Consider the following 15,393-nt stretch of genomic DNA (forward strand, 5'->3'; position numbering starts at 1 on the left):
ATTCCAATCCTCCTCTGACCTTAGCCTCTGCCTGGACTAGGATGGGAATTCCACATTAATTTGCCTTGGGGAGGTAACACAACACACAGCACAGGCTGGGCTACCTAGCTTTCCCAAATCAATCAAGCATTTCACCTCTATCCCCTCTGGTCCAGTCATCTACTATTCACACTGTTACAACATCCCCTTAGGCAAGCGGTCTGCTGAGTTTCTCCACAACGTCTACTGCTTGAAACATTTACTGCCTGGCAAGACTTCTCACTACATGAGGAAGGATATAAATGAAGAATTAAGCATTTCTACTACTTCTCAAGAAGAAATTCCCATCTTCTGTCAAACCACATTGTTTGAAAGGTCACAAACAGTCATTCCGATTCCCATTTAAAATAACCTTTTGAGTGACTCAAATATCACACATACTATTTTGGGGGGATAGAAATGCCCCAAATTTGAGAAACATGTATTTTTCTCTCATGGCTAACGACCAGGAGGTTTGAAAAGACAGGTTGAGTGGGTGGAGTGCTTATATTCATGCGCTCTCCTTAACTGACAGCTCTTTGAAATGCCTATTTCTGGAAACTTGAATGTAGTGAGCAGTGTTGCAGTAAAATAATCTCAAACTAATTTGGTGATACACAAAGCAACTCAAACATTAAAATTGCATAAATTAAGTCATTTATTTTATAGATATTCCATTTGGCATGTCTCTTGTGATGTGATTCGCAGCAGCACAGACAGATGTCTTGACATGACAGTTTTTAACAACCCTTCCCGCCCCTTTCGTTCTATGCTGGCTGAAGACCAAGTATCACGATTGTGTGTAGAAACAGACCAAGGCGCAGCGTGAGTATCGTTCCACATCTTTATTATATCGTGAAACTTAGCCAAACGAACAATAAACTATAAACAAAACACAAACCGTGACAACAGAGGTGCAACATGCACTAACTCAAAATAATCTCCCACAAACACAGGTGGGAAAAACAACTACTTAAATATGATCCCCAATTAGAGACAACGATGACCAGCTGCCTCTAATTGGGAATCATACAAAAACTCCAATATAGAAAAAGGAAACATGGAAAAAATAAACTAGATAAAACCCCCCAGTCACTCCCTGACCTACTCTACCATAGAAAATAAGAGCACTCTATGGTCAGGACGTGACAGTACCCCCCCCCAAAGGTGCGGACTCCGGCCGCAAAACCTGAAACCAAAAGGGAGGGTGTCTAGTGTTGGTGGCGGCTCTGGTGCAGGGCGAAGAACCTTCTCATCCTGCGGATCCGCCAACATTGGAGGCGGCTCTGGTGCAGGACGAGGAACCATCTCATCCTGTGAATCCGCCAGCATCGCTGGAGGCTCCGGACTGTGGACCGTTGTTGGAGGTTCCGGACTGTGGACCGTCGTTGGAGGTTCCGGACTGTGAAACGTCGTTGGAGGTTCCGGACTGTGAAACGTCGTTGGAGGTTCCGGACTGTGAAACGTCGTTGGAGGTTCCGGACTGTGGACCGTCGTTGGAGGTTCCGGACTGTGGACCGTCGTTGGAGGTTCCGGACTGGAAACCGTCGCCGGAGGTTCCGGACTGGAAACTGTCGCCGGAAGCTCTGGACTGGGAACTGTCGCCAGAAGCTCTGGACTGGGAACTGTCGCCGGAAGCTCTTGAACGGGAAGGCGCACTGGAGGCCTGATGCATGGGGCCGGCACAGGTGGCGCCAGACTGGTAACACGCACCTCAGGGCGAGTGCGGAGAAAAGGCACAGGACGTATCTGACTGAGGACACGCACTTCAGGGAGAGAATTCCCACCCGGACCCTACCTTATAGAGTCAGGTTTTGCGGCCGGAGTCCGCACCTTAGGGGGGGGGGGTTACTATCACGCCCTTTTATTCTCTATTTGGTTAGGTCAGGGTGTGACTAGGGTGGGAAATCTATGTTTTCTATTTCTTTGTTGGCCGGGTATGGTTCTCAATCAGAGGCAGCTGTCTATCGTTGTCTCTGATTGGGGATCCTACTTAGGCAGCCTTTTTCCTCACCTTTGTTAGTGGGATCTTGATGTTGTATTGCTGCTGTGTAGCCTGTAGAACTTTACATTAGCTTTTCTATTTTGTTGTTTTGACAGTGTTCATTTTAAAATAAAGTAAAATGTTCGCCTACCACGCTGCACCTTGTTCTCATTCCAACAACGAGCATAACACCAGTAGAGTAGCTTTCTTGCTATATAAACCACGCCCCTCTGCAAACACACTTTCTGCGATGTTGGTTAGAAGGCAGGACTAATTTAAATTAGGTAAGGGAATATCATTTTACCATTGGTGTACTAAAATGTCTGTTACGGTGATGTCACCCTATCCCATTAATAATCCTGCCTCCTGAATCCAAGTGTTTGACATGTGGGAGAGGACCAGTAAACTTTATGATCAAACTTTATGAATGTAAAAACAACAGTAATTTTTCATACTTTGGTCATCATACTTTGATCTGATTTAGAGCTGACCCCATTTAGTCAACTGGTCGATTGTTACTCGGTATACAGAACACCTGTCTGAACACCTGTCTGATTGACGCCTGTCTGAGTGGACTGATTCATTGTAGAGGCCTTGGGGATGGCACAGTCCATCAGACTAAGACATGTGTTACTGAAATTGTATATGGTTATATTACATAAGAACAATGGTGCAACACTAATAAAAAGAATATTATTTTATAACAAATGCGCTTTCTCCCTCATTGGAAAGCTAGCAGTCACTGTTCACAGTTCTGAAACATATCAGTGAGCTGTTGAATTGGCTTCTTTTCCAAGACCATGTTGCTATGTGCATAATAGCAAAGTTAACCAGCATATTGGTGTTGAGAACAATGCCGCGAAGGCACCAGCAAAATGAGGAGATGAGAAAACAGCCCTTGCCTCATTGTCTAAGAAAAGTGAGGAGAGAGGAAACCGGAACTTAATTAGGTCTATAATCAATAGCCTAACTGTTAAATGTGCCTGGCTTAATAAACCATCAATATCTATAGAAATAGGACAGATCCTGCTTCTGTTGCCTGTTTGAGTGTATGTTTAATAGCCTACTGATTCTGTGAGCACCAAGCCTCACGTAAACAAAACATTTTTTTTTGCTGTTTTTAATCTTTGCTTTGCTGTAATAAAGGCTTTACACCTTTTTTTTGATAGAACAGCCTCCCTGGTATTATTTATAATTTATGTAGTGTTTACACTGTTCCAAATTGTCTGAAAAATGATATTTGTAATAATAATGTTATTTTTTCTTGATGTCCTACTTATTGTTATTATTACTATTATTATTACAATAAGTAATGTTCTTATCATTAGTAGGCTTAGTATAGCAGCCTTCTATAACCACCATCGAGCTGTAGGCCTAGAAGCACATCCTGTTTAGTCTTAATACCGTAACTTTCTCAGGCTTATATTTCAATACTTCTATAGGCTACTGTATCAATCAATCATTCATTTGTTCATGTCATCCTACAGCATACAAGTCATTCATGATCTGAAATTAAATCAAGCATTTTAGTTTTAAAATAAAGCGAGCCTTGAATAATTACCTAAAACAAAAAAAAAATGAATGTGACTGTTTTTAGTCTTTCCTGTAATAAAGGCTTGACAAAAAAATGTTACAACAGACTCTCTGGTATGCTTATACTTATTTAGTGTTGTTTACATTGTTCCAAGCGGTCAGAAAAATTATATTGCAATCTATACAGCACCTGTTTGGCACACATAATATGCACGCAGCCCTTGCTCCTTACCTTTTTTTAGTCACATTTATTCCACACATCTGTCTTTCCTTTTACCTCCTGAGCAACCTATAAATATTCCTGTTTTTAGTTCATTTGTCACGTCCTCTACATCCATTTTGCTGTCACGTGTTACGGTGTTCAGAGTTTGTTATAACCAATTTATTAATGTGATTACAATATGCTATAGGCACGACCTGCCCGCTCATTAGGCAGGATTAAATGGACACTTTTTACATCATGCAGGTTTCTCTGATCAAATAGTCTAACCTAAATGGCACTCAATCAAATAAAAAATTAGCTGTCATGTTAAACAACATATCCTAAAAACAGGACAGGAGCCACTCGGGCTCCTGAGTGGCGCAGCGGGGAAAAGGCACTGCATCTCAGTGTAAGAGGCGTCACTACAGTCCCTGCTTCAACTCCAGGCTGTATCACATCCAGCCTTGATTGGGAGTCCCAAAAGGGAGGCGCACAATTGGCCCAGCGTCATCCGGGTTTGGCCGGGGTAGGCCATCATTGTAAATAAGAATTTGTTCTTAACTGACTTGCCCAGTTAAATCTTTTTTTTATTTTTTATTGACAACTGTTGTCCAGGAATTTCATCCCATTGTCATGATTAGTGGTTTCAAGTTTTTTTGAAAAGCTGATCATAGCGAAAAAGAAAATACCCGCTGTGTAAAGAAATTGCAAATACGCCCGTGATAACTCCTGCTGATAACCAATGCTGGCATTGTTGGTTAAGGGCTCATAAGTAAGCATTTCACGGTAAGGTCTACACCTGTTGTATTCGGCGCATGTGACAAATAAAATATGATTTGATAAAGTTGGGTATCTGATATTCAGAGCTTAAATAGCCAAATCGATTAGACACAGGAATCAGGACTAATAAAGGCAATGCAATTGCCTGTTTTACAAACAGTAGGCTTACCGCATAGATGGGCATTCATAAAATTCTATTTCAGGCAACACTGTAGGTTACACCTCAGTAAGCACGGACCGACACCAACGCCTATTGGATGTCTTTTTTTGGTGCTGTTCCGGACTTGATTTCCACATCCACAGACATTGGTTTTTGGTCCGGTCCGGACCAAATCTGAACCAATCATAGACTTCTATGCTTGGTTCAGATTTGGAGGGGTCCAGACCAGCTTGGATTTCAACGTCCACGGACATACATTTTTGGTCCGGTCCGGATTAAGCCTTGATTTGGTCCAAACATAGACATCGATAAATAACTTTTCAACTTTCATACAGAATCAAAAATAAGCTTGATTTCAACATCTAGCTATAGGTCAGGCCCTATTGTGCCCTAGTTGGACGGGATTAGTTTTACTGGAGGAGATATGGTAATGTGATTATGTGCCAGTTGGGCCAGTAACCGAAAGGTTGCTAGATCGAATCCCCGATCTGACAAGGTAAAATATGTCGTTCTGCCCCTGAACAAGGCAGTTAACCCACTGTTCCTAGGCTATCATTGTAAATAATAATTTGTTCTTAACTGACTTGCCTAGTTAAATAAAGGTTAAATGAAATAAATAAATATGCACGAGCACAAAACACCACATCTGTAATTTTACGAGGTACTGAATTTCCAAGAGGTACTGAAGGCCCCTCGCCCGACGCCTCGAATCCAGGATGGAACGGACGGAGTACGCCGGGGCCCCCTCGATGTCCAGAGGGGGCGGAGGAACCTCCCGCACCTCAGACTCCTGGAGCGGACCAGCCATCACCGGCCTGAGGAGAGACACATGGAACGAGGAGTTAATATGATAATCGGGGGGGAGCTGTAACTTGTAACATACCTCGTTCACTCTCCTCAAGACTTTAAATGGCCCCACAAACTGCGGGCCCAGCTTCCGGCAGGGCAGGCGGAGGGGCAGGTTTCGGGTCGAGAGCCAGACCCTGTCCCCTGGTGCGAACACCGGGGCCTGCTGGAGGTGACCACGGGCGGCTTCCCAGGTCTCCTCCGCGCGCCTGAACCAATCGTCCACCGCAGGAGCCTCGGTCTGACTCTGATGCCACGGTGCAAGAACCGGCTGGTACCCCAATACACACTAAAAGGGGGAGAGGTTAATGGAGGAGTGGCGGAGCGAGTTCTGCGCCATCTCTGCCCAGGGCACGAACGCCGCCCACTCCCCCGGCCGGTCCTGGCAATAGGACCGCAGAAACCTGCCCACATCCTGGTTCACCCTTTCCACCTGCCCATTACTCTCGGGGTGGAAACCCGAGGTGAGGTTGATCGAGACCTCAGACATTCCATGAACGCCCTCCAGACTCCCGAAGTGAACTGGGGACCTTGATCAGACACTATATCCCAGGCACCCCGTAGTGCCGGAAGACGTGTGTAAACAGGGCCTCCGCAGTTTGTAGGGCCGTAGGGAGACCGGGCAGAGGGAGGAGACAACAGGACTTAGAGAAACGATCCACAACGACCAGGATCATGGTGTTTCCCTGTGAGGGAGGAAGATCCATTAGAAAATCCACCGACAGGTGTGACCAAGGCTGTTGTGGAAAGGGTAAGGGATGTAGCTTACCTCTGGGCAGGTGTCTAGGAGCCTTACACTGGGCGCACACCAAGCAGGAGGAAACATAAACCCTCACGTCCCGAGCCAAGGTGAGCCACCAGTACTTCCCAGTCAGACAGCGCACCGTCTGACCGATCCCCAGATGACCAGAGGAGGGTGATGTGTGGGCCCAATAGATCAACTGGTCATGGACAGCACACGGAACGTACTGACGCCCGACGGGACACTGGAGTGGAGCGGGCTCTGTACGCAACGCCTGCTCAATATCCGCGTCCAGCTCCCACACGACAGGCGCTACCAGGCAGGAGGCCGGGAGAATGGGAGTCTGATCCATGGGCCGCTCCTCTGTCATACAGCCGGAACAGTACGTCTGCCTTCACATTCTGGGAACCTGGTCTGTAGCACAGGGTAAACACAAAACGGGTAAAGAACATGGCCCACCTTGCCTGACGAGGATTCAGTCTCCTAGCTGACCGGATGTACTCCAGGTTGCGGTGGTCAGTCCAGATGAGAAAAGGGTGTTTAGCCCCCTCAAGCCAATGTCTCCACGCCTTCAAAGCCTTAACCACAGCCAACAGCTCCCGGTCCCCCACATCATAGTTCCGCTACGCCGGACTGAGCTTCTTCGAGAAGAAAGCACAGGGGCGGAGCTTCGGTGGGGTGCCTGAGCGCTGAGAGAGCACGGCTCCGATCCCAGCCTCGGACACGTCCACCTCCACTATGAATGCCAAAGAGGGATCCGGATGGGCCAGCACGGGAGTCGAGGTAAACAGAGCTGCAGACGTACAGGACCCCCCTTCAGCAGTGAGGTAATGGGAGCAGCCACCTGGCCAAAACCCTGGATAAATCTCCAGTAGTAATTAGCAAACCCTAAAAATCGCTGCACCTCCTTTACCGTGGTGGGAGTCGGCCAATTACGCACGGCTGCAATGCGGTCACTCTCCATCTCCACCCCTGATGTGGAAATGCGATACCCTAGGAAGGAGACGGCCTGCTGAAAGAACAGGCATTGCTCAGCCTTGACGTACAGGTCATGCTCCAACAGTCGTCCAAGTACCTTGCGCACCAAGGATACATGCTCGGCGTGTGTAGCGGAGTATATCAGAATGTCATCGATATACACCACTACACCCTGCCCGTGCAGGTCCCTGAAAATCACGTCTACGAAGGCTTGGAAGACTGATGGAGCATTCATCAACCCGTACGGCATGACAAGGTACTCATAATGCCCTGAGGTGGTACTAAACGCCGTCTTCCACTCGTCTCCCTCCTGGATATGCACCAGGTTGTACGCACTCCTGAGATCCAGTTTAGTGAAGAAGCGCACCCTGTGCATTGACTCAATCGCCGTGGCAATAAGAGGTAGCGGGTAACTGTACCTCACCGTGATTTGATTGAGACCGTTTATAGTCAATGCACGGGCACAGACCTCCATCCTTCTTCACAAAAAAGAAACTCGAGGAGGCGGGTGAAGTGGAGGACTCCTGATGCAGGGATTCGGAGACATATGTCTCCATAGCCTCCATAGCCAAACAAACTATAGTTTTGGCAAGTCGGTTAGGACACCTACTTTGTGCATGACACAAGTCATTTTTCCAACAATTGTTCACAGGCAGATTATTTCACTGTTTCACAATTCCAGTGGGTCAGAAGTTTACATACACTAAGTTGACTTCGCCTTTAAACAGCTTGGAAAATTCCAGAAAATTATGTCATGGCTTTAGAAGCTTCTGATAGGCTAATTGACATCATTTGAGTCAATTGGAGGTGTACCTGTGGATGTATTTCAAGGCCTACCTTCAAACTCAGTGCCACATTGCTTGACATCATGGGAAAATCAAAAGAAATCAGCCAAGACCTCAGAAAAAATATTCTAGACCTCCACAAGTTGGATCATCATTGGGAGCAATTTCCAAATGAATGAAGGTACCACGTTCATCTGTACAAACAATAGTACGCAAGTATAAACGCCATGGGACCACACAGCCATCATACCGCTCAGGAAGGAGACGCGTTCTGTCTCTTAGAGATGAACGTACTTTGGTGCGAAAAGTGCAAATCAATACCAGAACAACAGCAAATGACCTTGTGAAGATGCTGGAGAAAACAGGTACAGAAGTATCTATATCCACAGTAAAACGAGTCCTATATCAACATAACCTGAAATGCCGCTCAGCAAGGAAGAAGCCACTTCTCCAAAACCGCCATAAAAAAAGGCAGACTACAGTTTGCAACTGCACATGGGGACAAAGATCGTACTTTTTGGAGAAATGTTATTGGGTCTGATGAAACAAAAATAGAACTGTTGACCATAATGACCATCGTTATGTTTGGAGGAAAAAGGGGGAGGCTTGCAAGCCTAAAGAACACCATCCCAATCTATGAAGCACGGGGGTGGCAGCATCATGTTGTGGGGGTACTTTGCTGCAGGAGGGACCGGTGCACTTCACCAAATAGATAGCATCATGAGGGAAGAAAATTATGTTTATATATTGAAGCAACATCTCAAGATATCAGTCAGGAAGTTAAAGCTTGGTCGTAAATGGGTCTTCCAAAGGAAAATGGGTCTTCCAAAGGAATGGGCCAAAATTCACCCAACTTATTGTGGGAAGCTTGTGGAAGGTAACCTGATACGTTTGACTGAAGTTAAACAATTTAAAGGCAACACTACCAAATACTAATTGAGTGTATGTAAACTTCTGACCCACTGGGAATGTGATGAAAGAAATAAAAGCTGAAATAAATAATTCTCTCTACTATAATTCTGACATTTCACATTCTAAAAATAAAGTGGTGATCCTAACTGACCTAAGACAGGGAATTTTTACTCGGATGAAATGTCATGCATAGTACCGTGCAAAAGTATTCACTGTCTTGGCGTTGTTCCTATTTTGTTGCATTACAACTAGAGGTCGACCGATTAATCGGACCGATTAATCGGAATGGCCGATTAATTAGGGCCGATTTCAAGTTTTCTTAACTACGGTTAACTAGTCCAACGCTCTAACCACCTGCTTTACATTGCACTCCATGAGGAGCCTGCCTGTTACGCGAATGCAGTAAGAAGCCAAGGTAAGTTGCTAGCTAGCATTAAACTTATCTTATAAAAAACAATCAATCAATCATAATCACTAGTTAAACTAGTAATATCATCAACCATGTGTAGTTATCTAGCCTGTCCTGCATTGCATATAATCTCTTAGGTACACGTTGCTCCAACCATAAACATCAATGCCTTTCTTAAAATCAATACACAAGTATATATTCTTAAACCTGCATATTTAGTTAATATTGCCTGCTAACATGAATTTCTTTTAACTAGGGAAAATGTGTCACTTCTCTTGCAAACAGAGTCAGGGTATATACAGCAGTTTGGGCCACCTGGCTCGTTGCGAACTGTGAAGACTATTTCTTCCTAACAAAGAGAGCCGACTTCGCCAAACGGGGGATGATTTAACAAAAGCGTATTTGCGAAAAAAGCACAATCGCTGCACGACTGTACCTAACCATAAACATCAATGCCTTTCTTAAAATCAATACACAGAAGTATATATTTTTAAACCTGCATATTTAGCTAAAAGAAATCCAGGTTAGCAGGCAATATTAACCAGGTGAAATTGTGTCATTTTGCGTTCATTGCACGCAGTTAGGGCATATGCAACAGTTTGGGCCGCCTGGCTTGTTGCGAACTAATTTGCCAGAATTTTACGTAATTATGACATAACATTGAAGGTTGTGCAATGTAACTGGAATAACGTTTCATTTTTGAGATAATAGTTTCCGGATTCGACCATATTAATGACCTAAGGCTCGTATTTCTGTGTGTTATATGTTATAATTAAATCTATGATTTGATAGAGCAGTCTGACTGAGCGATGGTAGGCAGCAGCAGGCTCGTAAGCATTCATTCAAACAGCCCTTCGCAATGCATTGCGCTGTTTATGACTTCAAGCCTGTCAACTCCCAAGATTAGGCTGGTGTAACCGATGTGAAATGGCTAGCTAGTTAGCGTGGTGCGCGCTAATAGCGTTTTAAACGTCACTCGCTCTGAGACTTGGAGTGGTTGTTTCCCTTGCTCTGCATGGGTAACGCTGCTTCCAGGGTGGCTGTTGTCGATGTGTTCCTGGTTCAAGCTCAGGTAGGAGCGAGGAGAGGGACGGAAGCTATACTGTTACACTGGCAATACTAAAGTGCCTATAAGAACATCCAATAGTCAAAGGTATATGAAATACAAATCGTATAGAGAGAAATAGTCCAATAATAACTACAACATCTTACCTGGGAATATCGAAGACTCATGTTAAAAGGAACCACCAGCTTTCATATGTTCTCATGTTCTGAGCAAGGAACTTAAACGTTAGCTTTCTTACATGGCACATATTGCACTTTTACTTTCTTCTCCAACACTTTGTTTTTGCATTATTTAAACCAAATTGAACATGTTTCATTATTTATTTGAGGCTAAATTGATTTTATTGATGAATAATATTAAGTTAAAATAAGTGTTCATTCAGTATTGTTGTAATTGTCATTATTACCAATAAAACATTTGTTTAAAAATCGTTTGATTAATCGGTAGCGGCTTTTTTTTGGTCCTCCAATAATCGGTATCGGCGTTGAAAAATCACAATCAGTCGACCTCTACTCCAAACAGTTCAGGGACAGTTGTGGAGAAGTGCAGATCAGGGTTGGACTATGAAAAAAATATCCAAAACTTTGAACATCCCACGGACCACCATTAAATCCATTATTAAAAATTGGAAAGAATATGGCACCAAAATAAACCTGCCAAGAGAGGGCCGCCCACCAAAACTCACGGACCAGGCAGGAAGTGCATTAATCAGAGAGGCAACAAAGAGACCAAAGATAATCCTGAAGCAGCGGAGATTGGAGTATCTGTCCATAGGACCACTTTAAGCCATACACTCCAGCTGGGCTTTACGGAAGAGTGGGCAGAAAAAGCCATTGCTTAAAAAAAATAATAAGCAAACACATTTGGTGTTCGCTAAAAGGCATGTGGGAGACTCCCCAAACATATGGAAGAAAGTACTCTGGTTAGATGAGACTAAAATTGAGCTTTTTGGCCATCAAGGAAAATGCTATCTCTGGTGCAAACCCAACACCTCTCATCAGGCTGAGAATACCATCCCCACAGTGAAGCATGGTGGTGGCAGCATCATGCTGTGGGGATGTTATTCATCGGCAGGGACTGGGAAACTGGTCAGAATTAAAGGAATGATGGATGGCACTAAATACAGGGAAATTCTTGTGGGAAACCCATTTCAGTCTTCCAGAGATTTGAGATGAGGAGAGGTTCACCTTCCAGCAAGACAATGACAATAAGCATACTGCTAAAGCAACACTCGAGTGGTTTAAAGGACAACATTTAAATGTCTTTGAATGGCCTAGTCAAAGCCCAGACCTCAATAAAATGTAGTATCTGTGGTATGACTTAAAGAATACTGTACATCAGCGGAACCCATCCAACTTGACGGAGCTGGAGTAGTTTTGCCTTGAAGAATGAGTAAAAATCCCAGTGGCTAGATGTGCCAAGCTTATAGAGACATACCCCAAGAGACTTGCAGCTGTAATTGCTGCAAAAGGTGGCTTTACACAGTATTGACTTTGGGGGGTGAATAGTTATGCACGCTCAAGTTCAGTTTTTTTGTATTATTTCTTGTTTGTTTCACATAAAAAAATATTTAGCATCTTCAAAGTGGTAGGCATGTTGTGTAAATAAAATGACAAAAACATTTATAATAATCCATTTTAATTGCATGTTATAATGCAAAAAAATAGGAAAAATGCCAAGGAGGGTGAATACTTTCGCAAGCCACTGTGTGAATATATATATATATATATCAAAACTATGACATAACACATATGGAATCATGTAGTAACTAAAAAAGTGCTAAACAAATCAAAATATATTTTATATTTGAGATTCTTCAATGTAGCCACCCTTTGCCTTGATGCCAGCTTTGCACACTCTTGGCATTCTCTCAACCAGCTTCATGGGGAATACTTTTCCAACAGTCTTGAAAGAGTTCCCACATATGCTGAGCACTTGTTGCTGCTTTTCCCTTCACTCTGCGGTCCAAGTCATTCCAAACCATCTCAACTGGGTTGAGGTTGGGTGATTGTGGAGGCCAGGTCATCTGATGCAGTACTCCATCACTCGCCTTCTTGGTCAAATAGTCCTTACACAGCCCGGAGGTGTGTTTTGCGTTATTGTCCTGTTGAAAAATGAATGATAGTCCCACTAAGCGCCAAACCAGATGGGATGGCGTATCACTGCAGAATGCTGTGGTAGCCATGCTGGTTAAGTGGGCCTTGAATTCTAAATACATCACTGACAGTATTACCAGCAAAGCACCCCCACACCATCACACCTCCTCCATGCTTCACGGTGGGAACCACACATGCGGAGATCTACTCTGCGTCTCACAAAAACAGGGCGGTTGGAACCAAAAAATCTCTAATTTGGACTCACCAGACAAAAGGACAGATTTCCATTGGTCTAATGTCCATTGCTCGTGTTTCTTGGCCCAAGCAAGTCTCTTCTTATTATTGGTGTCCTTTAGTAGTGGTTTCTTTGCAGCAATTCAACCATGAAGGCTTGATTCAGGCAGTGAATTGAGATGTCTGTTACTTGAACTCTGAAGCATTTCTTTGGCCTGCAATCTGAGGTGCAGTAAATGTATTTACTTATCTTCTGCAGCAGAGATAACTCTGGGTCTTCCTTTCCTGTGGCGGTCCTCATGAGAGCCAGTTTCATCATCCATCATATGCTTGATGGTTTTTGCGACTGCACTTGAAGAAACGTTCAAAGTTCGTGAAACTTTCCGGATTGACTGACCTTCATTTCTTAAAGTAATGGACTGTCATATCTCTTTGCTTATTTGAGCTGTTCTTGCCATAATATGGACTTGTTTTTTATACCAAATAGTCAAAAAGAGAGCACACAGAAGGCTGGTATAAAATACCGGTCTCCGGATTACATCTTGAAACAAAGGCAAACAAGGCATCCGTGACACAGTGGGAGAATGTCCATCCATGTATACGGGTAAGATAATCTAGCTAGCTACATTTTCAGAATTCTAATTTTGTCAGAAAGTTGTTTTCATTTCAAGTTAAATTGTAATGTTAGCTAACTAGCTAATGTTAGCTGGCTGGCTCGCTAGCTAGCTAACGTTACTTGTATGATCTGTGTAGTAATATGATTCCTGTCTTAGAGCCATTTGCATTGCTAGTTATAGCCTAATGTTAGCTAGCTAACATTGAACCTGGTTGGTTAGCTACCTGTAGATTCATGCAGGGTTGTAATGTTATGAGTTGGGATTATGGTCTATTGTTTAGCTCGCTACATGTCTAAACAAAAGACTCCACTATGCAAGTAAACATTTCAATAGAATGTTCATGATGTCACTGTGACAACTGACGATAGACGTAGCTGGTAAATTCGCTCTGGCTATCTACTCTGATTTCAGCGCACTCGTCTGAGTGTGCCAGAGCGCAGAATAACAAATTTACGGACGCTCAACACCCGTTGAATATGGCCGGTGTCAGTAAACGTTGGCAAAAAAAGCATCATTAAATTATTCCCAGCAGCACAGTTGCAGTCACCAACGCTCTGCATAACATAACAGCCTAACCAGCTCTGCTAGGACTTCATCCTCCTAAATCCAAACAGTCTCACTTCCCACGGCGACCAGAATCCCCCCTCCCACCCTACCCCACATGCATAGGATGCGTCCCAAACAGCAAACTATTCCCTACATAGTGCACTCACTACTTTTACCAGAAACCTATGGGCCCTGGTCAAAGTAGTGAACTGCATAGGGAATAGGTTGCCATTTGGGATGCACCTATACACACACACACACACACACACACACACACACACACACACACACACACACACACACACACACACACACACACACACACACACACAAACACACACCCCTGCCTCATCACCACGGAAACGGCAGGCCAGGGTAGCGGTTCAGGAGTCAGGGAAAAAATAACAGTCGCGGGGGAAAGAATAGGGGGGAGTGTTTTGAGAAAGAGTGGGAAAAAACCCAAATGAACACCCAGAACATGGAAAGTCCCTCGTTCCTATGCCAAGAATTCAGCACAGCGAAAACACTCACTCGGGGCTGGGAAAGAGGGAGAAGATAGTGATAAAAAATCAGCAGGGCTGCTGTGTTGTAAATCCTGGGTCCAGGGCTCTGATAATGTCCCAGTCTATCTCCCTGCTCTTTCCTTCACTTAGATTTCCTGTATGGTTTTATGTGACACAACTATGGACACTTTGGTCCCAACTTTTATACTTAGTATGGGGAACCAAATTGAATTGCTCAATCATTTTCAAACACCATGAAAATGAATAAGAGTTGTTAGCATAATAAAAGTCATTATAATAGAATATAAAAATATATTTGACCATATTGTTATTGTCATCATAATTTAAATTGAAAGCAGTTTTTACTGGTGGTGGTAGCCTAGAATTACTGTATATTAGCAGAAGTAGTAAAACTGAATTTTCTGTCTCATTATTCAGAATGTAAATCGGGCCGTTCTTGAATTGTGGTGGCATTTGCGTCCCTTGCCTTTGCAACCATGAAAAACACTTTAAAAATACAAATAGTCACACATCATACATGTTTTTGTTTATATTGAACTGTTTATCAATGATAAAACATAATGCAAATCCTTTATACTGCAAAACTTTGTTTATGCATTATTAAAAGTATTTAAGGAAAGCAAATTGGCTTGTCCCAGTAGTGATGTTTAAAGTTGTAGTGACATGTTTTGGAGATTTAGAGATACAGCGTGTTCGGAAAGTATTCAGACCCCTTGACTTTTTCCACATATTGCTATGTTACAGCCTTATTCTAAAATGGATTAAATAAAACAATTTACAATAACCCATAATGAAAAAGCAAAAACAGAAATACCTTATTGTTATAAGTATTCAGACTCTTTGCTATGAGACTCCAAATTGAGCTCAGGTGCATCCTGTTTCCATTGATCATATTTGAGATGCTTCTACAACTTGGAGTCCACCTGTGGTAAATTCGATTGATTAGGCATGATTTGGAAAG

General features: G+C 43.5%; 1 protein-coding gene across 2 annotated transcripts in view; it reads right to left on the minus strand.

The window, feature by feature from the left end:
- Positions 1–15,393, minus strand: part of afap1l2 (actin filament associated protein 1-like 2) — a 150,505-nt gene that overhangs the window by 65,759 nt on the left and 69,353 nt on the right. The gene's annotated exons all lie outside the window — the stretch shown is intronic.

The sequence above is a fragment of the Salmo trutta genome, chromosome 2, assembly GCF_901001165.1.
Source record: "Salmo trutta chromosome 2, fSalTru1.1, whole genome shotgun sequence".
Taxonomy (NCBI): Eukaryota; Metazoa; Chordata; class Actinopteri; order Salmoniformes; family Salmonidae; genus Salmo; species Salmo trutta.